Source organism: Schistocerca cancellata, chromosome 3 (genome assembly GCF_023864275.1).
Source record: "Schistocerca cancellata isolate TAMUIC-IGC-003103 chromosome 3, iqSchCanc2.1, whole genome shotgun sequence".
In the NCBI taxonomy this organism is placed as follows: domain Eukaryota; kingdom Metazoa; phylum Arthropoda; class Insecta; order Orthoptera; family Acrididae; genus Schistocerca; species Schistocerca cancellata.
In genome coordinates, this window is record NC_064628.1 from 475,381,940 (window position 1) to 475,408,213 (window position 26,274).

The 26,274-nt window shown below is 43.4% G+C and overlaps 1 long non-coding RNA gene across 1 annotated transcript in view; it reads left to right on the top strand.

Moving 5' to 3' along the window:
- LOC126176749 (uncharacterized) overlaps positions 1-26,274 on the top strand; it is a 677,231-nt gene that overhangs the window by 249,560 nt on the left and 401,397 nt on the right. The gene's annotated exons all lie outside the window — the stretch shown is intronic.

Here is a 26,274-nt window from a genome sequence, read left to right on the forward strand (position 1 = left end):
CTTGGTCACCTAATAAGCGTATTGCCAGAATTTTGCCAAGTATTACTTCACTCTGTTTAAAAATTAAATTACTTTCTAAGCTGTATTTGTTTCTCTGCTCGTCTTTGTTTTTTAAGTCTCAACAGCAGTTGTTCACATCACTGCAGGTTAGCTAGACCAGCTGGCTGGGCAATGGTGTTTAAGTTAAATTCACCGGTAAGACTTTTGTCCCTTACCATCGCTTGAGTCGATGCATGCTTAAAGCACAGCATGAAACGTGGCGTTTCCTTATTATAAGAGCTGACTGTACTCGAGACAGCTTGGCTGACGCTCCACGTGAAACGAAATCCAAAGAGGTGCCAGCAAACGCGGCAGAAAACTTATTGTAATGTTTACATCAGATTTATTCTTGCGATGAACGCAATGTAGTACTCTGTTCTCGAATATTTATTCCTTCCCTGCTCGTTCGCGGGGAAATTCTTGCCGCTGCCCCTCACGAGTGTGGTCTCTCTCTCTCTCCCCTTCTTTTTCTGTGCCTCCCTCTCTCTCCTTGTTGTGTGTGTGTGTGTGTGTGTGTGTGTGTGTGTGTGTGTGTGCACCACTGTATGCACGCCTACAGCAACATCACGGACGCCATCGCACGGTGTGTTGTTTCCTCTCTCTGGGTTCCCTTGTGTTGCCGAGCCGTGACGTGACCCTGGCGGTTCGCCACAGCCCGCTGGCGTGATTATTGCGCCCGCCATTGTCGCTTAAATAAAGCACCACGCCGCGGCAATGACAACATACCATGCCACGGGACGCCAGCCTCGTAATGGATGCTGAACACGTGCGGCAAAAAAGGACGGCCACAAAATACACCATTTGGCTGGTGCGGCGCTTCCTCCCCCGGCGTGAGGTCGACGAATCGTGTTTCCATTTATTTTGTCGTTTACGTTGCGATAAACCGGCTATTGCCACCCGTGACGCACCGTCGGCCGAAATGCACGCAGGGACAGCGGAATAAAAATTATCTTTTTAAAAGTCGCCGAAGTTAGAAAGAAGGCAATGAAATCGATATAAAATCTGATCAGCAGTTTCGTAGGCAGCTATATTTTCAGGTAAATACGGGGTGATTCTAAAAGAAAAGATTTCAGTTGCTTATTACAGACAGACTATGAAAGATAGAAACACATTGTCCGATGTAACTAGGTAAAGGAATGTCCAAAGATTTATGGACGCTTAGACACTATACCAACACTCAAAATGAACATCGTGCGTTGCTCCGGAATCATCGGAACGGCAGTCCATTTCATTCCACACACGAATCAACGGCTACCTATTTACTGAATTGACATTTCAACAATTCTATTTCTCAGCTCTTTAAGAGTAGGCGCCATAGGTGGGACAAAGACTATAGCTTTTGTGTGGCTGCACAGAAAAACAAAATCGCAACTTCTGGAGGTCTGGTGACCTGGAAGGCCAGAAACAATGAACAAGATCTTGTCATTCACCTCTTGCAATCAAACGTTTTGGGATGGTGAAAGTGAGGCGCAGCGCTGTCGTGCGTAAAAATTAAATTGTTGAAATCTTCGTGAAGTTGAGGAAACAACCAATCTTGTCGCTTGTTCTTGTATGATATTCCTGTCATAATGCTTCACAAAAAGGAATGGTTCATAAACTTTGTGGACAGAAAAGCGCAAAACATATTCAGTTCCGGTGACGCTAGAATTTTGTGCCCCCCCCCCCCTCCCCTTAAATTCTTAATTTATGGCTGTTTACTTTAGCCGACAGATCAAACATCGATTTGTCCGAAAAGAAGAGTCGTTCGGAAAATGTGTGTGCCATATTCTGGACAACTGAAATGCAATATTCATTCCTGTTATGGTCGACTGAACGCAATTGCTCCAGTAAATACAGCTTGTAAGGTGTCTTATACAGGCCTTGTTTCAGGACACGCCACACCGTTGTTTGAGGGAGCTGAAGTTCCTGACCTGTCCGTCTTGTGGACTTCCGAGGGATCCCTGTTAACGCATCTCGGATGTGCTCAACATATATAACCAGCATATACAACCAGCCTCTAAGAATTTTGTATACCGGTCATAAATCTGCCTGTGCAGAGGCGGCTTCTTGCTGAATCGACGGTGGAATGCACGGTGCACTTAAACAATGGAATGACGTACTCAAGTTCCAACACACCAAATTATTTCTCTTGCGGTGTAGTCGCAATGTTGGTACAAACAAATAACAACGAAGCTTTAGTAAGACTTTGACCCTCCCTCTATCCAGTGACATGCGCGATGTGTTTCTGTCTTTTATAGTTTGTCTGTTATAAACAATTTAAAGCTGTTTTTTCTTTATATATCACCCAGTAAATGCATGAAGTTATAAGTGCAATACATTTGAGGGTTTCTATAGTCGCTTGTGAAACGGTAATTGCCAATGGAGCGTAAAGTAGCGCAAATTGCTAATGATAAGTTCTCACAGTCGATGTGCTGTACATACACTGTCAGTTCATTTCGAATATCGGCATACCGTTAAAGATAGAAGATCAGGAAGAAGGGTTGTCCGCATTCGCGATTGCAGCAAGCTACAACAGAAACATAGTTTTGATCGTGACTCTACAAAAAAGCTGTGTGCGTGGTTTACAGTAACCGAAAACTTCTAGATTTGTGGCGACGATATTTGAATCGAGTGTCAGTTAAATTCCTGGTTGTTGGAGATGCGCCTCCTCTTTGTGGTTCTTCCAACCACCGTGAAGGTCCCTGTAGAGCAGAGCGTTGCCTTTTTGCAGAATCAGGTTTAACTAAGAGCGGCCCGTTTCGTCACATGATCGTTTAGTAAGCACGAGACTCTTATAGAGACGTTCATCAAACTTCAGTGACACACGTTGGAAGAGAGGTTTTGTGTATCACAGAGAGATCTGCTGTTGAGATTCCTGGAAGAGGCGGACACTATATCACTTCCTCCCACATACGTCACGCGAAATGAGCACAACGACGGTATAAGATAAATTAGAACACATACAGAGATTTACCGCCAGCCATTCTTCCCACTCACTACTGCCAAACGGAACAGGGAAAAGGGGGAGCTGCTGGTACGAAAAGTACCCTGCGCCACACATCGTAAGGTGCCTTGTTGAGTATGACGTTTTAAATCTATACTACTTAAAATTACATAGGAAAAGTAAAAGTTCTTACGTCTATAGTGTGATCGCTTGTGAGACATAATGTTAAACGACTTAAATGAACTGAATAATCTCAGTTTTGCCCCTCTCCACCTCGCGCACCCGCCCCAAGGTGCTGCTTGAGAGGGAAATAATTGACAGCGTTAGATGTCTTCATGACGCGTCAGACTCTTAATTCAATGGGCACTTTATCTGTTGTTAACTCAATATCTTTGCAGACCGTGAGCAAATGCTTTAGAGGTGTGTCAGGACACCAGGTTAACATGTGGCCTTGCCCTACTTGTTGAAAGAAACCTTAAAGTCATTTAGAAGTCCACGATGAGGTTACAACTTCTTACAAAATGTGTCTCCTCTGTCTCACTCTCCTGTGTCCAATGACTCTTACTTCACCAAAACACTTCACCCCCCACTTAAAATAAGCCAAATTAAAATAACTGTGCTATACATAGACTTAATATCTGTAAATCATTCACACTGCCAGTGCTTTACGTCTGCCCACTGCTACAATTCCCCCACAATTTTGTGTCACCATGCTTACTCCAGAGAACACAATAATAGTTAGAACACAAAAATGACGAATAGCGTACAATATTTCGCCCGGTCGTTTACGATGAGATCAAATTTTCAATTTGAAAACAGTTCTAAAATACGAGACTGATCGACAGTCCTTGTTCAGTATCTTACAAGAATGGGGACTCGATCCTAAAATACTATTCTAATGAAACAGTCATTATTGACTCTGCACCGAAAATTAAATTCATGGCAAAAATCTCCGATCCCTTCATGTTCAAAACTGGAGTACGCAAAGGCGACTGGTTATCCACACTATTGTTCAACCTAGTCCTGGACAAAGCAATGAGGGAATGGAGAAAAGAACCGAAGAGCCAAGGACAAATCTAGGGCGGTCCCGGGGCAGCATAGCCATCCGAGCCAGCTTGTGGACCTCCTGGCTATTCTGTCAGCAACAGCAACCAAACAAATGGATATACTAGAAAAATGCTCAAAAAAACGTTTGAATGCCTATCTCTTTCCAGAAGTCTGAATTTTCCTGCTCGAAGTTAAACATACAAAAATTCCGCCAAAATACGACAAGATAAACTGTGTTACATACTGAAATATCTATGTGAAATCCACGAACCTACAGGAGGAGACAAAATCTCACTATAGTCTCAAGTGCAAAAAAATATATAGTGTATGGCAAGACACAGGACATACCTAATAAGTTCAGATACTATACCACATAAGTCAAGTCTTATGTACCGTATGCGAATGGGAGATTAACATTCCACGCGAAAACGACATCCCGGGTACGATTCCCGGCGGGGTCAGGGATTTTCTCTGCCTCGTGATGGCTGGGTGTTGTGTGCTGTCCTTAGGTTAGTTAGGTTTAAGTAGTTCTAAGTTCTAGGGGACTGATGACCGTAACAGTAAAGTCCCATAGTGCTCAGAGCCATTTGAACCATTTTTGAAAACGACATTGAAAGGAACAAAGTAAAATTATAAGAAAAATCTCTGCTAGTACGACGGAAGAATGATACAGATTACACTCTAGCAAAACCGGCAACAAAAGAACTAGCAGTAGATATCACAAAACGAAGGTTAATGTCCTACGGCCACATTAGCAGGTTACCACCAGCAAGACTCACCGACAGAATTCTGACGTGAATAAATGTGGTCTGGTCAACAACACCATGACCTAGAAAAAGCACAAATCGATCCAACAGAAAATGAAGACACAAACATGTACACTGAGGTGGCAGAAGTCATGGGACAGCGATATGCACATACAGATGGCGGTAGTATCGCCTACATAAGCTATAAAAAGGGTAGTGCATCGGCGGAGCTATCATTTGTACCCTGGTGCCAATCATGTGAAAGGTTTCCGACGAGATTAAGGCCGCGTAACAGCAATTAAGGAACTTTGAACGCGGAATGGCAGTTGGACCTGGACGCATGGGATGTTCCATTTCGGAAATCGTTAAGGAATTTAGTCTTCCGAGATCCACATGTCAAGAGAGTGCTGACAGTACCGAATTTCAGACATTGTCTCTGACCACGGACTACGCGGTGGCCGGTGGCCTTCACTTAGCGACCGAGAGCAGTGCCGTTTACGTAGAGTTGTCAGTGCTAACAGACAAGTGAAATAACCGCAGAAATCAATGTGGAACATATCTGTTAGGACCTGCGGCGAAATTCGCGTTAATGGGCCATGGCAGGAGACAACCGAAACGAATGCCTTTTGGTGGCAGCACAACATCGCCTGGGGCCCCTCTCTTGGGCTAGTGACCCTTTCGGTAGGAACCCGCCACAAGTTCTCTTTCTTTGCCAACCTCTTCATCTCAGAGCAGCATTTACAACCTACGTCGTCAATTATTTGCTGTACGCATTCCTATCTCTGTTTTCCTCTGCAGTTTTAGCCCTCTACACCTCCCTCTAGTACCATGGAAGTCATTCCCTGATGTCTTAACAGATGTCCTATCATCCTGTCCCGTCTCCCTATCAGTGTCTTCCACATATTCCTTCCGTCTCCGATTCTGCTCAGAATCTCCTTACCTTGTCAGTATACCTAATTTTCCATATTCCTCTGTAGCACCACGTCTCAAATTCTTCGATTCTCTTCTGTTCCGATTTTCCCACAGTCCATGTTTCACTGTCATACAATGTTGTGATTTAAACGTACATTCTCAGTAATTTCTTCCCCAAATTAAGGACTATGTCTAATACCAGTAGACTTCTCTCGGCCAAGAATTGCCTTTTTATCAGTTCTAGTCTGCTTTTGATGTCCTACTTGCTCCGTCCGTCATTGGTTATTTTGCTGCCTAAATAGTTCAATTCCTTAACTTAATCTTCTTCGTGATCATCAATTCTTATTACTTTCGTCTTTCTTCGATTTGCTCTCAATCCATATACTGTACTAATGAGTACATTCATTCTATTCAGCAGATCATGTAGTTCTTCTCCGCTTTCACTCAGAATAGCAATGTCATCTGCGAAACGTATCATTGATATCCTTACACCTTGAATTTTAATCCCACTTTTAAACCTTTATTTTATTTCCATCGTTGGGCAGCAGGGCAGCAGGGGTGAAAGGCTACACCCTTGTCTTACACCCTTCTTAATTCGAGCACTTCGTTCTTGGTAATCCACTCTTATTACTCCCTGTTGGCTGTTGCTCAAATTGTATATGACCTGTCTCTCCATATAGGTTACTCCTTGTGTCATTACATCCTACTTTTCTCACCATTTTACATTGTCTATCGCTTTTTCCAGGTCGACAGATCCTATGAACGTGTCTTGATTTTTCTTTAGTCTTGCTTCCTATTAGGGCTCGGATCTCTGTTTCTTTCTCTACACAGCTAAGACAATGTACAACTACAATACCGATCGTTTCTACAACTACCTTACTGTGTTTTACCTGCCCCCGTTTAGACGAACACCCAATCGCTTCCACAGACCCCCGCTAGACGTGTAGCACCTTCCTGTGTGTAGTGGGCTCCTGACCTCTTAAACGTAACCCGGAAACCCACCACCCGATGGCGCAAGTCAAGGAATCTGCAGTCTACACGGTAACAGAACCGCCTGAGCCTCTGATTCAGACCCTTCAGTCTGCTCTGCACCAAAGGGCACCATTCGGTTCTGTCGACGATGCTGCAGATGGTGAGCTCCGCCTTAATCACGCAAGCAAGACTTGCAGTCCTTACTATTTCCGCTAGCCGCCCAAAACCAGACAGATTCTCTTCCAATCCAAAGCGACACACGCCATTGGTACCGACATGGCCCGCCCTGTACTTTTCATGGCATCCGGAAGGACCCTTTTCACATCCGGAATGGCTCTGAGCACTGTGGGACTTAACATCTGAGGTCATCCGTCCCCTAGAACTTAGAACTACTTAAACCTGACTAACCTAAGACATCACACACATCCATGCCCGAGGCAGGATTCTAACCTGCGACCGTGGTGGTCGCGCGGTTCCAGACTGTAGCGCCTAGAACCGCTCGGCCACACCGGCCGGCCCATCCGGAATGACTCCCTGCGGTATGCACACGGAGCGCACATTGTCCTGCTTCCCCTCCTTGGCGCGGACAAATCTAATCAACTTCGATCCCGCCAGAAACAGAAGAGCAAATTCAGAACGTTGCTTAGGATCATGAGGTTTCAGTGTCTACAACGTCTGTATCTTGTATGGGTACCAGCCTAAAACAGACGACAAACCTTTTGATACTGTTAACCAAGGTGGACAATTCTCGTGACACTTTGCGAGCAACAGCACCACCCAGGGCACATGCTGCGTGGTCGTTTACAGCAAAAGCAGCCTTGTCAATAACTTCCATAGGGATAGGATGCCATCTTTTTCCAGGTGATACAACGAGCTCGCCCGTGTTTTCCAATTACGTTGTCATCTTCTTCAATCCACTTAACGAGATCGGCCTTCTCCTCAGACCTTTCGGCCGGCGGTACTCACACCGTGCAGCGCTGTAATTGCCGCCGTTCACATAAGACAGTTTCACTAACAGCGCACGGTGTCTTCCCGATAGTCATACTGTTCACTCACGTTAAGGCTTGTCAATTGACAGCATGGAAGTCATACCGTCATACAAAAAGTGTAGAGCGCCAGATTATCACCTGGTGGCCAAAATTGGAAGTAGTTTTTTTACGCATAGGCATATCTACCAAGTTTCGCTGCTGTACGATAACTAGAGCCCACACAGGCCCTCCGCGAGTAGCTCCACTTTAATTCCGTTGAAGCGCCAGAGAAACTGGTATAGGCATGCATATTCAAATACAGAGACATGTAAACAGACACTACAACGCTGCGCTTGGCAACGTCTATATAAGACAACAAGAGTCTGGCGCGGTTGTTGGATTCGTTACTGCTACTACAATGTCAGGTTATCAAGATTTAATTGAGTCTGAGCGTGGTGTTACAGTCGGCGCACGGGCGATGGGACACAGCGCCTCCGAGGTAGCGATGAAGTGGGGATTATCCCGTACGACCATTTCGCGAGTGTACCGCGAATGTAAGGGATCCGGTAAAACATCGAATTTCCTTTTCGCTCCGGCCACAAAAGTTCCTGCCTGAACTAGGCCAACGACGACTGAAGAGAATCGTTCAGCATGACAGAAGTGCAACCCTTCAGGAATTTACTGCTGATTTCGATACTGAGCCATCAAAAAGTGGCAGCGTGCGAACCATTCAACGAAAAAGCACCGATGTGTACCCCTGATGACTTCACGACACAAAGCTTTACTCCTCGCCTTGGCACGTCAACGCCGAAATTGGACTGTTGATGACTGGAAACATATTGCCTGGTCGGATGGGTCTTATTTCAGATTGTATCGAGCGGATGGACATGTACGGATATGGAGACAACCTCATGAATCCATGGACCCTCCATGTCAGCAGAGGACTGTTCAAACTGGTGGAGCCGCCATAGTAGTGTGTGGCGTGTGCAGTTGGAGTGATACGTCTAGATACACCTCTGACAGGTGACACGTTCGTAAGAATCCTATCTGATCATCTCATCACTTGCATCCCTTCATGTCCATTCTACATTCTGAAGGACTTGGGCAGTTTCAGCAGGACAATGTGACACTCCACACGTCCAGAATTGCGAAACACTCTTCTGGGTTTAATCACCCACCAAACTCCCCTTATATGAACATTATTGAGCATATCTGGGATGCTTTGCAACGCGCTGTTGGAAGAGATCTCCACCTCCTTGTTCTCTTACGGATTAATGGACAGCCCTGCAGCATTCATGGCGTCAATTCCCTCCAGCACTGGGGGGGTGGGGGGGGGTGGGGGGGGGAGCTACACGATATTAGCAAGTGTGTACCAGTTTCTTTGGCTCTTCAGTGTATAACCACCCCCGGTATGTATGGTTGCGCTGGTGAAAAGCTAATCACAATCGATTACCAATCTGAAATTTCTTTCATGCCACCTCATGGTGTCACAGTTTTTGTGTCCACCGGTGTATTTTGATCTTCAGTTGCTTGTGCGACGCATTCAATCGAAGGTGTAACTGCCGAAATCACGGGAGGCGATGTCCGGCAACTGCGTCGGCCGGCGCGCTGCCGCCTCGCCAGATAACTTGGCAGGTGTCCGGGCGCCGCGACGCGCCGCCCGACCGCTATCTGCGACGTCCCCGGCACTGGCCGCAGGCCACGCGCCACCCCGCCGCTATCTCTGGCGCGCACAATGGACAAAGTTTGGCCGCTGCCGGTTCCTGCAGGACTCAGCGGACAGCCCTAGTTCCTTCCGTACAGAATGTCCTTCACAGTGTCAAAACGTTTCCCGTACACTGGTGTGAAGACAAACAATAAAGGTACAGAAGAAGGACAGCTGTTCACGTTTTCTTGCGATATCATCTGCAAGTGCTCTCAGTTCAATAACTCCTCTGTATTGATGATCTCTCTATGGACTCGATTCAGCAGATGGAATAAGTCGTTTTTAGAGATTTCGTAACTCACTGGGTAAAAACGGAACTCCTATACGTTAGCTTTATTGTTGTCCGACTGTCAAAACTACTTATACTCAGGAACGAGTAGAGATATCACGTTGCAGCTTACCCTTAATGCTAAGGTCTACGGTCCCTTGTCGGTGTAAAAAAATTTAATCTAATCAATTAAATCAAAAGATACTGCCATACGTGTCCTATGTATACAGGTAATCGCTGACACATATATAACTTCGTATTGTACATGGCTTGGTAGTCTAGCGATAGCGGCTCGGTAGCTCAGGGTGGTGGGTCAGAGGACTAACTGCCTTCTGAATTAAAATACAAAAAAAAAAAACAAAGACTGAGTGAAGTATTCAACGATGTACTAGAACGGGTGTCATGTAACGTCCTCCAAGACTAAATGAAGTGAACAATACCGAAATATGTGGAAAGAGAGAGAGAGAGAGAGAGAGAGAGAGAGAGAGAGAGAGAAGCTAAAGCGCTTGCTCGGAAACCAAGAGTTCGCAGGATCGAATCACGGTTGGGCCACGGCTTTTTCTGCCTTCATTTCTCAACACTGTGAGGAGCCACTGGAACAACGCGTTGTTCGGATTACACGTTAAACTGCAGGCTCCTTTCCGCCCACTTGAGTAGTTGGGATAAGTAATTCTTCAACTTCTTATTCTTCTGTTACATGTCCACTAATGGATGTTTACGATCACATTGCCCAGTCTTCTCTGTCTCTTCCAGTATGGGTAAGGTCCGCCGCATTTCTTATTCCTATCCAGTGTCTGACGTTGCAGAGTCATGATCACCTCCTACCAATTCCCCTCTTGCCATCAGTGTTCCCCTCAACTATCAGTTGAAAGGGAAACGTAAGTGTACGAAGTGGCATCCTGTGCAAGACAACATTGCAGTTTTGTTTTCACGTGGACATGTTTCAGCACTTTTTTGTGCTATATTCAGTGGGTTTATTTGTTCAATTTTCCTTCAGCAAAATTGTTGTTACATGTAAACCTTTAAAAATTTGGTAGAAGTATTTACATTTGTAAAATGAGCGAGTATTGTCAAATATTTTACATTGGTTTGCATACATAGCAGAGTTGAGACATGTGTCGACAAAGGCGCTAGAAATGTGTTGCCTCGACACAAACAAAAGTAAAAACACCTCAACTTTAAAAACTGCAAGTGACACACTAATTAACTAGATACATAGTAATCCTCGGTCGGAAATGCCTAACAAACAGAAAAATGAAACAACGTTTTGCTGTTTCCAGATGACAAGCTGTAAATTGCGTAGTAGTAACTAGCATAATCGTCCAGTAGCTTCATGTGAGATGTGTAAACAAATGAATGCATCTACGTTACTTCAAAATGTACTAAAAAACTAGAACCTTTAGACATATAGTAAATAAACAACATCGAATTCTTCAACTCAATGAGTCAAGTATAACTATGCTTCTTTAATCTATAACAACAATACACCTTTTCATACATTTGCAACACCTAGACCAAGTAGCAAAATATTTCTTAATAACACTCTTGGGTATAATTGCCTTCCTTACCTTAACACATGGTTTTATCATTCTTCCACTAATATAGTCCCATCAATAAATTTCCTTAAAACATATTCTTAAAAAATCCCTTTTTAAATATTGCTGCCTCCAGTACCCGGCAGGTCAGCTTCCATCCTTTTCAAACGAGCATTGCCAGACTCAATAAGACAAGCTGATACTTCAAAGAAGTAACCTCTCTGACCAACATCTGTGGTTTCAAAATGAGACTTAAAAAGAATAAGATTATATCGATGCTACAGAGGTCGAATACATTTATCAAATTCACAGTTTCATTCACTTTTAGGGCCAAAACCACCTGAAAATCGTCGTGGCAAAAGTAGAAAATATAGGACATTACACTAAAGAAAGGAATTAGAAATAAGTTTAGAATTCATTCCCATCCATTCTTATGCCACTGCTTAAGCAGCTGCATTAACTACACAGTGACAGCAATTGTTTCAGAAATCTAATTGGATCCCAGCAATCCAGTTGATATTGGAAATGGTAGTTGCATGGTACCCGTGTTCTAGGGGTAGCGTCTTTGATTCATAATCAAAACGTCTTCGGTCCCAAGTTCGATCCCCGCCACTGCCTAAATTTTGATAAATAATCAGCATAGGCGGCCGAAGACTTCCGGCATAAGAAGTCAGCCTCAATCTTCCAACGGCCTTGTCAAAGAGGGCGGAGGAGCGGATAGAGGTTCCGGGCACTCTCTTGTCCTAGGGGTGGGAAATTGCCCCTAAAGGCGGAAGAATCAGCAATGATCAACGACATGAGGATGCAGAAGGCAATGGAAACCACTGCATTAAAGACACGTAACGTGTATCCACAGGACATGTGGCCTGTAATTGAAGATGTGTCATGATGATCTCTCCATTGGCAAAAGATTCCGGAATAGTCCCCATTCGGATCTCCGGGAGGGGACTGCCAAGGGGGAGGTTACCATGAGAAAAAGATTGAATAATCAACGAAACGATAACGTTCTACGAGTCGGGGCGTGGAATGTCAGAAGCTTGAACGTGGTAGGGAAACTAGAAAATCTGAAAAGGGAAATGCAAAGGCTCAATCTAGATATAGTAGGGGTCAGTGAAGTGAAGTGGAAGGAAGACAAGGATTTCTGGTCAGATGAGTATCGGGTAATATCAACAGCAGCAGAAAATCGTATAACAGGTGTAGGATTCGTTATGAATAGGAAGGCAGGGCAGAGGGTGTGTTACTGTGAACAGTTCAGTGACCGGGTTGTTCTAATCAGAATCGACAGCAGACCAACACCGACAACGATAGTTCAGGTATACATGCCGACGTCGCAAGCTGAAGATGAACAGATAGAGAAAGTGTATGAGGATATTGAAAGGGTAATGCAGTATGTAAAGGGGGACGAAAATCTAATAGTCATGGGCGACTGGAATGCAGTTGTAGGGGAAGGAGTAGAAGAAAAGGTTACAGGAGAATATGGGCTTGGGACAAGGAATGAAAGAAGAGAAAGACTAATTGAGTTCTGTAACAAGTTTCAGCTAGTAATAGCGAATACCCTGTTCAAGAATCACAAGAGGAGGAGGTATACTTGGAAAAGGCCGGGAGATACGGGAAGATTTCAATTAGATTACATAACTGTCAGACAGAGATTCCGAAATCAGATACTGGATTGTAAGACGTACCCTGGAGCAGATATAGACTCAGATCACAATATAGTAGTGATGAAGAGTAGGCTGAAGTTCAAGGCATTAGTCAGGGAGACTCAATACGCAAAGAAGTGGGATATGGAAGAACTAAGGAATGACGAGATACGTTTGAAGTTCTCTAACGCTATAGATACTGCAATAAGGAATAGCGCAGTAGGTAGTACAGTTGAAGAGGAATGGACATCTCTAAACAGGGCCATCACAGAAGTTGGGGAGGAAAACATAGGTACAAAGAAGGTAGCTGCGAAGAAACCATGGGTAACAGAAGAAATACTTCAATTAATTGATGAAAGGAGGAAGTACAAAAATGTTCCGGGAAAAACAGGAATACAGAAATACAAGTCGCTGGGGAATGAAATAAATAGGAAGTGCAGGGAAGCTAAGACGAAATGGCTGCAGGAAAAATGTGAAGACATCGAAAAAGATATGATTGTCGGAAGGACAGACTCAGCATACAGGAAAGTCAAAACAACCTTTGGTGACATTAAAAGCAACGGTGGTAACATTAAGAGTGCAACGGGAATTCCACTGTTAAATGCAGAGGAGAGAGCAGATAGGTGGAAAGAATACATTGAAAGCCTCTATGAGGGTGAAGATTTGTCTGATGTGATAGAAGAAGAAACAGGAGTCGATTTAGAAGAGATAGGGAATCCAGTATTAGAATCGGGATTTAAAAGAGCTTTGGAGGACTTACGGTCAAATAACGCAGAAGGGATAGATAACATTCTATCAGAATTTCTAAAATCATTGGAGGAAGTGGCAACAAAACGACTATTCACGTTGGTGTGTAGAATATATGAGTCTGGCGATATACCATCTGACTTTCGGAAAAGCATCATCCAAACAATTCCGAAGACGGCAAGAGCTGACAAGTGCGAGAATTATCGCACAATAAGCTTAACAGCTAATGCATCAAAGCTGCTTACAAGAATAATATACAGAAGAATGGAAATGAAAATTGAGATGCGCTAGGTGACGATCAGTTTGGCTTTAGGAAAAGTAAAGGGACGAGAGAGGCAATTCTGACGTTACGGCTAATAATGGAAGCAAGGCTAAAGAAAAATCAAGACACTTTCATAGGATTTGTCGACCTGGAAAAAGCGTTCGACAATATAAAATGGTGCAAGCTGTTCGAGATTCTGAAAAAAAGTAGGGGTAAGCTATAGGGAGAGACGGGTCATATACAATATGAACAACAACCAAGAGGGAATAATAAGAGTGGACGATCAAGAACGAAGTGCTCGTATTAAGAAGGGTGTAAGACAAGGCTGTAGCCTTCCGCCCCTACTCTTCAATCTGTACATCGAGGAAGCAATGATGGAAATAAAAGAAAAGTTCAGGAGTGGAATTAAAATACAAGGTGAAAGGATATCAATGATACGATTCGCTGATGAAATTACTATCCTGAGTGAAAGTGAAGAAGAATTAAATGATCTGCTGAACGGAATGAACAGTCTAATGAGTACACAGTATGGTTTGAGAGTAAATCGGAGAAAGACGAAGGTAATGAGAAGTAGTATAAATGGGAACAGCGAGAAACTCAACATCAGAATTGATGGTCACGAAGTCAACGAAGTTAGGGAATTCTGCTACCTAGGCAGTAAAATAACCAATGACGGACGGAGCAAGGAGGACATCAAAAGCAGACTCGCTATGGCAAAAAAGGCATTTCTGGCCAAGAGAAGTCTACTAATATCAAATACCGGCCTTAATTTGATGAAGAAATTTCTGAGGATGTACGTCTGGAGTACAGCATTGTATGGTAGTGAAACATGGACTGTGGGAAAATCGGAACACAAGAGAATCGAAGCATTTGAGATGTGCTGCTATAGACGAATGTTGAAAATTAGGTGGACTGATAAGGTAAGGAATGAGGAGATTCTACGCAGAGGAAAGGGATATGTGGAAAACACTGATAAGGAGAAGGGACAGGATGATAGGACATCTGCTAAGACATGAGGGAATGACTTCCATGGTACTAGAGGGAGCTGTAGAGGGCAACAGCTGTAGAGGAAGACAGAGATTGGAATACGTCAAGCAAATAATTGAGGACGTAGGTTGCAAAAATGATCTGAATTACCACTCTTGTGGCTGTTAACTCAGTTACAAGCCACGCTAGGTAACTGCTCGGTCTTGGGCGCCTTGCCACGGTTCGCCCCTCCCCCCAACTCATGCCCCCCCTCCACCCTCGTCGGAGATCCGAGTCCTCCCTCGGGCATGGGTGTGTGTGTTGTCCTTCATGTAAGTTAGTTCAAGTTATATTAAGTAGTGTGTACGACTAGGATAGACCGATGACCTCTGCAATCTGGTCCCATAGGAACTTACCATAAATTTCCAAATTGCAACTCTGTCAGAACATCGATTGAATTTTACAACTACAGAATTCTCTGACACATTGCCAAAGTAAATAAAACGTTTCACAGATAGTAGTAGCATGTAGATATGGGTTCCGTAGACATTATCATCTTCAGTAACATTTCCGCGAGTACTGGACCACGTCGTCACGTTGACTGTCTATCTGCTAGCTATAAACTTGCAATACCATACAGGCGGCATCCAACAAACATAAAATTGGAGCCATTGTATTACATGCTTGTGTCAGAAAATCGTCAACATTCAATAACAACTGCAGAATGTAGGTAGAAGCAACAACGTCTGCTGGTTGCTGTATTTTTTTTTTTTTTTTTTTTGAGAGATTACAAATGGCATTTGGGAGATGTTGATTTTTAAGAAGCTATAGTTATTCATCGTGTAAGACGGATAAAAAAAACATCAGCAGCAAGAGCGTGAATTCCATAGTGGCAGGACTGTGGCAACATTGCTGCTCGCGTTGATCGGTATGTCATTACTGTCATGAGAATAGGGAATCGATGGTTTCACGAGAGCCGTATTCAACACCGTATGGGATCTCAACGATCTCACGCTGCTAGCGCCTGAAATGATGGTAATACTGTTCGACCATCGTGCAGGACCGTACAACACCGTCACATACTCGGAGTCCGGAAATGAACTTCATCGCAGCAAGACATGCACATTGGCAGAGCGACGATATTTGTATCATCATGGAATGTAATACGGCGACCGTTGCGGCAGCTGTCCTTGAAGCAGCAGCAGAGAGAAACGTGCAGACAGCGGCGCCCCCCGGTAGTACAACAGCAACACTAAATAATCCTTGCGACCGCAATGCTAACGGTCCGTAGTGGTCCGCACAGTGCAATCACAACTACTTCTATTTATCAGTTGGTAAAATGTTTCAAGAATATTCTGACGCCTTGAATTAGTTAAATGCTTCTAATATAAACGGAACCACGTACATGATTTTTCATTATGTGTCTTGAAAGAAGAGCCCGAAGGTCCTGAATTTCATACCGAAGTACTGTACAGATTAACACTAAAATGCCTCAAATATTGGTCAAAAACCGTTCTTCACATATTTCTTAGGACATTGTCTGACATTCAGCAGGTGGTATAGCAAAGGGGAATCTAACCACTGTACTTAGACGATTTCTAGTATATTTTCTGTCAAAATGTTTATTGGATGGCGTAAGCAATGCAGATTTGTAGTTAAAGTTAAAAGTATTTCAGTCTTGAATTCAAATAATATAATGTTTGAATGCATCTCTGGAGACGCTAAGCAATTTTCGATATTTACAAATCGTAGCGGACGGCCAAACGAAAAGAGTAACCAAGGGTACTGAATCTGCGTAAATCGACAATATAACGCAAATTTTGGCTTCAGAATTAGATTTAATGATAATTACAAGTTATTCAGTTTGTTGAAGCAAAAATTTTAGATGCCTTTTGGCTATTTCGGGCGAAATCATTGTTCAGACCGTATGACCCCAACATAAAGGACAAAGTCACATCGAGGTCTGAGGAGAAAATTTTGCACTGAAAGAGAAAGACAGAAACCAGAAGCAGTAATGGCAGCAATGAAATAGCAGCCGAAATGCCGACTCCCAGGAGACGATGCCTCAGGTTGACCCTAGAAACGGGGTTATGGAGATTTTTACCTGGAAAGAAATAATAAAGTGCAGCGAGCTCCTACAATTCAATTAGTAGCGACGGAATCCGCGGCGTGGGTAGGCGCCCAAGGGGGCCAATGCAAACAGAAAATCAAGAGGCGGTAGGAAAGTTGAAAGTTCACGGGAACGAATTAAATTTGTTTGGTGCCAGGGGAGTTGACAGCTTTAATAAAAGATGAAATGCAGAAATACCTATTGGAACCGACATGGCGGTCTTGGTTGACAATAACAAGATGCAGTATCACTATCATTCTCTCTGACAATGACGCTACGAACTGTGTGATGATGAAATAGATATTTCATATGTTTCATTTGCTCAAGCTCTATGTACTTATAAATTACCTATAAGTCAGAAACCGATTGCTCTAAAAAGGCCTTCAACATACTTCCTGAAAATAGCAGCGTGCGTGACAGACTCGAATCTTGGTCTCTACCTTGCAGACGCACACATGCGGTCGACTATGAACAGCTGTATCATTGTGATGTCTACTCGAGTCTCCTCTTGATTCTTGTACATATCGCATACTGCTGTAGGTTACCAATTTTCCTCTGAATTTGGGACATCTTGCATCAGTTTTCACTGGTGAACGCTTTTTCCAGTTCGAGAAATTCTGTAAGTGTGTCTCAGTTTTTTTTTTTTTTTTCAGTCTTCCTTCCACAATCAACCGCAACTTCAGCCGTACCTCTCTGTTGCCTTTACCTTGCCTAAACCCAAACTGATCAGGGCTAAAACATCCTCAGTTTCATTTCCATTCTTCTGTACATTATTCTAGTCAGGAACTTAGAAGCATGAGCTGATTATTGTGATAGTTCTCGCACTTATATATTCTTTTTACTTACAGCGCAGGAAATTATTGTGCGAAAATAGTGTTGAAGTGTGAATTAATATGCCCAGCATCTACTCTTCTATTACGGAATATTTTCAAACTATTTCTTAAAATATTTTATCATTTTAAAGATATTCTGTCATACAGCAAGCAAACTGTAATATTGAGGTAGGAGAGGATGTACTGGCAGAAGTAAAGCTGTGAGGACGGGGCGTGAGTCGTCCTTGGGTAGCTCAGTTGGTAGAGCACTTGCCCGCGAAAGGCAAATGTCCCGAGTTCGAGTCTCGGTCCGGCACATAGTTTTAATCTGCCAGGAAGTTTCAAACTGTAATATTCATTATTTACTTTCCCTGCTTTTCTCAGGGTCTCCTACATAGGATAGTATGATTCATAACATACAATGAAATCATGCATTATCTTCGCTACTGGTCGGGGCAGCTGGTGAGTGGCCTCGACTGCGTATTTTCTCTAGAAGGAAGTGGACGCTCTTTTGACAGACACATGTAAGTTATACGTATGCTGCTAATTCCTTCACAGCCGATGAGAAGGCCTTTTTAAGCATAATGTTTTGTGCACATGGCGTACAACAGTTAAGTATTTGAAATACAAGTACAAAACCACTAAGTTCTCTGATATAATAGTTCTTTGTTTACTACTTTCCGCTATCTTCTAATCATTTTCAGGCAAATTTACAACAGCCTACATGGCGACATTCTTTCTTTGGTGTAAAATAAAATTAAGAAGCCATAATTCCTCACTAACAATCTGCCAACTGTCAGACTTCTAAATTCCGAGTAAAGGTTCAGATATGGAATCGGCGTAGCTACCATACTTTTGAACAAGAATTTATTTATGCTAATTCCATTTTAGGAATGTGGTTTTAATTAATCTGAAATGCATCTGACTAACAGTAAATCGGATTGTATGAAAGAAAAATTCACAAGAATATTCAGAATGACTATTACGTAATTTACATGTACCGTATTACAAAACACACATCTCTTGAGTTAACATGATATTTCACTGATTGAAAACTGTTCCAAATATTCCGTCAAGAATGCTCATTTAGATCTACAACAACTTCTCACTTGGAAACGGACTACGGTGACTCTTCTGCAGCTGCCCTGCAAATGATGGCCTGAAATAAATGACTGAGCGACACTTTGCTTTCTTATTCTTTTTTCTTTAAGTTGGTGTTCAGTTTTTGTCCATACAAAAATCCAAGGCGTGGCAATGCAAATTATATCGAACATATTTCTTTGAACAGTGGGAATACGCTTTGTGAAATATCTTTTAAACGACAAAAGGAAGTGTTTTGAAATTCTTTTAATGACACTAAAGTGAACTCCAGCTAATACGAACAATCAGCATTCTCTCTCTCCACGTCCAAAGTATGCTTCTACAAAATATTTCTATTCCAAAAATTTGTTTTCATGAATTTCTAATGCAATATTATTCAACTAATGTAACAGTACTGAACACATGATTTATATTTACCCCACACACAATGAAATCTTTGCTCCGCAACAATTACTGAACTCACGCTTGCCGCTAACAAATTCAGTATAAGTTATCTTTCTCTGAAGTGTGGTTTCTCTATACAATCATCCTAATAATCACCCTTTAGCCTCACGTTGTAGATTGTGGAACATCTCACTCAGAAATATCTGTGCGGCACCTTCGCTATCCAGGCTGCTCCTTCCACCAAAAACCAACACTATCTCCATGACTTCGCCCCTACTACTGCGCAGAGCTACGGCTCGACTCTACTGTTACCTACTAGCTTCTTCACGTTTCTCTTAATAATACAATCTGCGGAAACCAGAGACTGCGTAGCACTCATGTGTACGGCATGTAAAGATATTTTAAGTGACAATATTCCGAATAAATAGGTAATTTTCAATATATTTGCATTCAAAGAGGCACCGAGTTGTAAAATACCAAACTAACTGTGACTACTATTTCATTTAATGTATAAACCTTTCACACTGTATAAAGTGACGGAGGATGTTTATTTTATCTGACGCCACCGTAAAAACGATGCCATGTAGGCAGTTTTGTATAATTTTATGACAGCTGTATATGAGCAGAACATCGCAGCCCTCGGTAGTCTGAAGTATGAGACATTTTATCCCTTGAGATAACGCACCAGAAAATAAAATTCGTCCCTTTTTAAATCCCTATAAATATTCGTTTATTCACAGGTACGACAGTTTACCAGTAATCATCAGAACGAGTATCTTCCTGTGAAGGTAACATGTCAAGTGATCATCTGACACAGAGTGCAACACGTCAGGCATTCTCTAGTGCTCATCGTGCTCCAATCTGACATTGAAAAATTTCATTTAATTGCTGATAATACGGATAATTCGCTCCATTCTAGCGGAGAGATGCTCTCACCGACAACCGACGACGGTCAACAGCAACAGACAACCAAGTCAGTGTGTATTGATGTGCGAAGAGAAGGAAAAATACGTAGAAAGAGAAGAGTGGGAGCAGGGAGGAGGAAGAAGGAGAGAGAGAAAAGATTGGTTCTGTGCTGCAAAGTCACGTTAATGGTCTCTCCGGCCAGTTACGTAGATCGGAACTCTGGCCGCCTTTGATCTGTCGTCCCAGCAGAAGACCATTTCGCGAATAAAGGCGAGTCCCAGGGCAAGAAAGACGGCCCTGCGGGGGCGCCACAGAGCAGGGAGCCCGCCCAGGGCACAGACGGGCATGCGGCGGCGCGCCTGCATATCCTGAGCGGACCGCAGGCTGCGTCCCTGTGCACGCGAGTGATGGCCCGTGTGCCACAGACCGGTAATTAGGTCGATCGATGGGGGGCTAATTTGCATACGCAGCCGTCTGCTGCCGCATCCACCACCCTTGATGTAGTAGCCGCCTGCCGCACGCCGCGTGTGGCAACAGCACTCTACTGAAAAGCGATGCAGCCGCGCTAGTGACGAGCAAACGAGGAGACAGCAAGTGCCTTGCACGCAGCTGGCGTTCCCGCATTTACGAGCCCTCCCTCTCGCCTATATGTTTGAAAATGAACTTGGCAACATCGAATAGTGCCTATCTCAGTGACGTGAAATTTGTAAAATGGGGAGACGGCGGAAGAAAAGTTAGTGTTCACGGAGATGGAAACTGATGGTTCAGGAAGACGAGAAGAAATTGTCATGGTCCGATATAGGAACCATCTTGTACTAAAACTATCTAGGTAGATGGCTGAAAGCACAGTGGCCAGATCGTGATTGAAACCTTCCTCCACCCATATGTGAGCCGTGTGTCTAACCCACTGTGACACTTCAAGTGGTCGGATTCTATCCCTGCGAGTGTGTATTCACTATAATAATTATAAAGAATCCGCCTCGGCTGCAAATAATAAACCGCATGTTGACCTAGGTCTCGGCGCGGATAACCACAGCTTCATCGGAACACACTAAAACTACAAACTGCCTAAAGAGGCATGGTCCAACATTAATACAGAACGCCCAAAAGGGCAAAAGACTAGCCTAAAATAAACGGTACGCGTGTACCATGTCAATAGCTGTACTTAGCTCAAACGTCAACAGTAGCTCCTGACGTTTGAGCGAAGTACAGCAATTGACATGTTCACACGTACCGTTTATTTTACATTTTATGCGATTCTTTTGCCCTTGTGGGCGTTCTGTATTAATGTTGGACCATGCCTCTTTAGGCAGTTTGTAGTTTTAGTGTGTTCCGCAGAAGACGTGGTTATCCGCGCCGGAACCTAGGTCAACATCCGCTTTCTATTTGCAATAGAGGCGGATTCTTTATAATTATTAAACATGATTGCTGACGCGCTGCAATGTTAAAAGTTCTCTGTATTTACTATATTTAAAATTTACTCGTTAGTGGTAGTCACTACCATTTTGCAGAGATCCTTGTTGACAACTTGGATTCATGGCTCCGTGGCGCCTGCATCACAATAGAAGCCTCCTATCAGCGCTTTCCACTTAAAATCAGGATTCGTCTGACAAAGCAACGGTTTTCCAGCCATCGAGGGTCGAACCAACACGTTCACGAGCCCGGGAAAGGCGCTGCAGGCGATGTCGTGCTGTTGTCAAAGGCACTGGCGTCGGTTGTCTAACGCCGTAGCCCATTAACGCCAAATTTGGCAACACCTTCCAAACTTACATGTTCCTCACACGTCGCACATTGATTTCTGCCTTTATTTCAGGCAGTGTTGCTTTTTTGTTAGCGTTGACAAAGCTGCGGAAAAGCCTCTGCTCTCGGTCGTTAAGTGACAGTCACCGGCCACTGCATTGTCGGTGGCGAGAAGTAATGTCTGAAATTTGGTATTCTCGGCACACTATTGACACTGTGGATTTCGGGAATATTAAATTCCATAACCATTTCTGAAATGGAATATCCCATCTGTCTATACCCATTCCGAGTTCAAAGTATGTTATTTCCCCTTGTGCGGCAATAATCACGTCGGAAATCTTTTGAATTGACAGCTCCGCCAACGCACGGTCCTTTCATACGTTCTGTACGCGATACTATCACCATCTGTATACATGCATATCGCTATCCCACGACGTTTGTTACCTCAATGTATTTAACAGTCTGTGTCTAACATTACTCATCTACACACCAAAAATCAGTGAGCGAAATGAAATTAGAAAGAAGTATTAATAACAATTAACTACAAAGTAATAATAGTTCTAAGCACAAGCTATTCGCAGGTAATAGAAATTCCCACTTTCAAGACTGGGAAAATTGTTAAGACATTAAATAAGCTCAGTACAATTACGAATGCCACTATGTCCACGGTAAAGAAACATTCTATTTAAAGGTGCAAGACGGTGCACGACTGCCGAGAATCGATTAACCGTCCACACGTTACCTAATTTATTCGAAAAGTATACAGAATTTTACTCACCAAAAACTCTTTAACAGAGAAATTATCAAACTCCTCAAAATAACTTTAATACAGTATACAGCAATATGCAGAACGCACAATATTTACAGTCGCTGAACAAAATACAACCTTTGCCTCACAACAACAAAAACAGTATAAAAAACCGGAAACTGCTTTTGGCTGTCTTTAGTGCCCGTTCCTTCACTTGAGCCTAAAGTCTCACTAGATTGAATCACCGACCAGGAAACATCATGTGTCCGTACGGACACTATCCTCCAGGTACAACAGATTGCCCTGTTTGCTTTGGTTTTTATTCCATTGGATCACTTCAGCAGACTCAGACGATTGTGAGACTAATCTTTATAGAAAGTGAATATTTATCACGCGTAATACGAATGAAGTAATATAGTGAACAATTATATTAACGGACGCACGTTGGAGTGAGAAAGAATTTCAGAAAAATTAGATGATTCATTCAAGAAAAAGTGGTTCACAAAGTGAACAAGTCAGTAACGTGTTGGCCTGCCTCTGGCACTTATTCAAGAGGTTATTTGGTTTGGCACTGATTTGCAGAGTCGTTGGATGTCCTCATGACAGATATCGTGTCAGATTCTGCCAAATGTGGCCCATTAGATCGTCAACATGCCGAGCTGCTGGGAGAGCCCTGCCTACTGTGTTCTAAACGTTGTCAGTTGTGGAGGGCCGGCCGCGGTGGCGGAGCAGTTCTAGGCGCTCATTCCGGAACCGTGCGACTGCTACGGTCGCAGGTTCGAATCCTGCCTCGGGCATGGATGTATGTGATATCCTTAGGTTAGTTAGGTTGAAGTAGTTGTAAGTTCTAGGGGACTGATGACCACAGATGTTAAGGCCCATAGTGCTCAGAGCCATTTGAACCAAGTTGTGGAGGGATCCAGAGACCTTGCTGACCAAGGCAGGGTTTGGCAGGTTGTTTGTGGGAGGGGATTATCCTGCAAAATGTAAGCCCAGGATGGCTTCCACGAATGGCAACACAGCGGGGAGTAGAATATTGTCGACGAAACGCTGTGCTTTAAGGGCGCCGCGTGTAACAATCAAAGGGGTCGTGCTAAGAAATGAAATGTCACTCCAGGCGATCAGTGCTTGTTGTCGGATCTTCTGTCGATCAGGTTGGTATCCCACAGCTGTCCAGGACATCTCCAGACACATCGTTGCTGGTCATCAGAGCTCAGTTCGAAGTGCAACGATCAGGTTGGTATCCCACAGCTGTCCAGGACATCTCCAGACACATCGTTGCTGGTCATCAGAGCTCAGTTCGAAGTGCAACTCGTCAGTGAACACAATTCTACTCCAGTCAATGAGACTCCAGGCCGAAGACGGGGATGAGACTTGGGGGGGGGGGGGGGGGGAGGAGGCTTGATGGCGGCAGGAAGAAAGTAGAAAGGATTAAATTAATCATTCATAATTTCAATTAAACAAACAGATGCTTAATATTTGTAGAATCCTTACTTTTGTCTAGCCGCTGAGAAATGGTACAAAATTTAAAGTTTGTCTGGATAGCAGCCTGAAGTGGCGCGACGGACATTATGAGGAAATACGAGGCATGTTTTTTAAGTAAGTACCGTTTTGAAATGAAAAAAGACGTGCTAAGATATCTCAGTGATTTTATTTTTACATGAAAGTCTGTACCTTAATCTACTTTTCTACATAAATTACGTCAATATTGAGGTATTTGTCATAACAGTGTACCAGTTTTTGTATACCCTCTTCATAGAAGTCTGCCGCGTGAATTGTTAACCACTGCACCACCACTGTTTTGACTTCGTCATCGTCTTGAAGACGCTGACCGCCCAGGTGTTTCAAGTGCAGGAACAGATGGTAGTCACTGGGCGCAAGATCGGGGCTGTGCGGAGGATGATATAGAGTTTCCCATCGAAAAGATGTGATGAGATCATTGGTCTGATTCGCCACGTGCAGACGGGCATTGTCTTGCAGCAAAACGATTCCCTTGCTCAATTTCCGTGGACTGTTGCTTTGATTCTGGTGTGACGTAGCCCGCACATATTTCATCGCCCGTAACAATTTGGCTTATGAAATCATCACCGTCGTTGTGGTACACCTCAAGGAAAGTCAATGCACTATCTAAACGTTTGGTTTTGAGCACATCCGTCAACATTTTCGGTAACCAACGTGCGCACAATTTTCGGTAATTCAAGTGCTCAGTCACAATGCCATACAAAACACTACGAGAAACATTAGGAAAGTCATGCCGCAAGGAGGAAATCGTAAAGCGTCTGTTTTCTCTCACCTTATTGTCTACTTCCTGCACCAAACTTTCATTAACGACCGAAGGACGCCCACTCCGTTGTTCATCATGCACATTTGCGCGGCCATCTTTAAATGCTCTCACCCACTTTCTTACCGTTCCATCACTCATAATGTTTTCTCCGTAAGCTGCATAGATCTCACGATGAATATCGATCGCTTTTAGGCCTTTAGCACTAAGAAATCTTATTACAGGCCGTACTTCACAGTCGGCGGGACTCACGATCGTCGGAGCATCTTAAACACTCAGTACACAACGTAAACAAGGACGAATCAGACTGTAATGGCGTCAGTTTGTAGATTAAGGAGCAGGCCTTCACGTAAAAATTAAATTATTGACATATCCTAGCACGTCTTTTTTTTTAATTTCAAAACGGTACTTACTTAAAAAAACACGCCTCGTATAATATAAAAACAATTGCATTATAAAATGACTGGTCCCGCTTTTACTCGCAAAACATCCTTTATTTTAATCAAGAACGTAGTGCGCCGAATAGGTCAAATAAGTTAGCGAGAATTTATGTTGAATGACGATATGACAGGCGGAAGAGGGGATACGAGAGCTTTAATGTTATGGACGTAGCCATGCCTAAATGGCATTACAAGCCGCACGGCGTAGCGCTTAAAGAGCTCGCTGTCGGTTGATCTACGACAGTCGTTCTATAAGTATGATGAACCACGTTACGAGCAGCGTGCTGTTATTGAATTCTTGTGTGCAGAGAAAGAAACCGTGGTGAACATCCATAAAAGATTGTGTGCAGTGTATAGCGATGCTGTAGTTGATAGCAGTACAGTTGGGCGATGGGTAAAGAAAGTTACAGTCTCAGGAAATGCAGAAACACAGCTTCATGATCAGCTTCGCTCGGAAAATCCTGTCACAGCCATTGTCCCAGACGTGCTGAATCGTGTGGATGCCATTATTCGTGTCGACCGCAGCATCACAACTCGATAATAAGCTCTACAGTTGTCGGTCAGCATTGGAGGTGCGTCTGCGATGATTGAAACTCTCGGATATTCAAAGACGTGCTTACGATGGGTCCCACGAATGCTCACAGAGAACTACAAGATTCAAGGAAAGGTCATTTCATCTGAATTGTTGGAGCTTAAAGATTCTCTACAGGGAACACACTCTGAAGATGACGAGAGTGTCAGTTCAGCAGTGAAAACATTGTTACACCTACAGGACAAGATCGTTCATCAGCACGGAATACATGCTCTTTCACAACGTTGGCGTACTGCCATAGAAGGTGTTGGAGACTATGTAGAAAAATAGGACAAGGACAAGACATTTAGACTTATATTGTCACCCAGTTCTGACTCTTAACAATAAATATGTTCAGAGAAAAAAGTGTGGGCATTACTTATTGAAGGACCCTCGTATGATGGGCCAGATGGTACGCCGTCAGGCAGTAAGCATGAATAATCAGAACGAC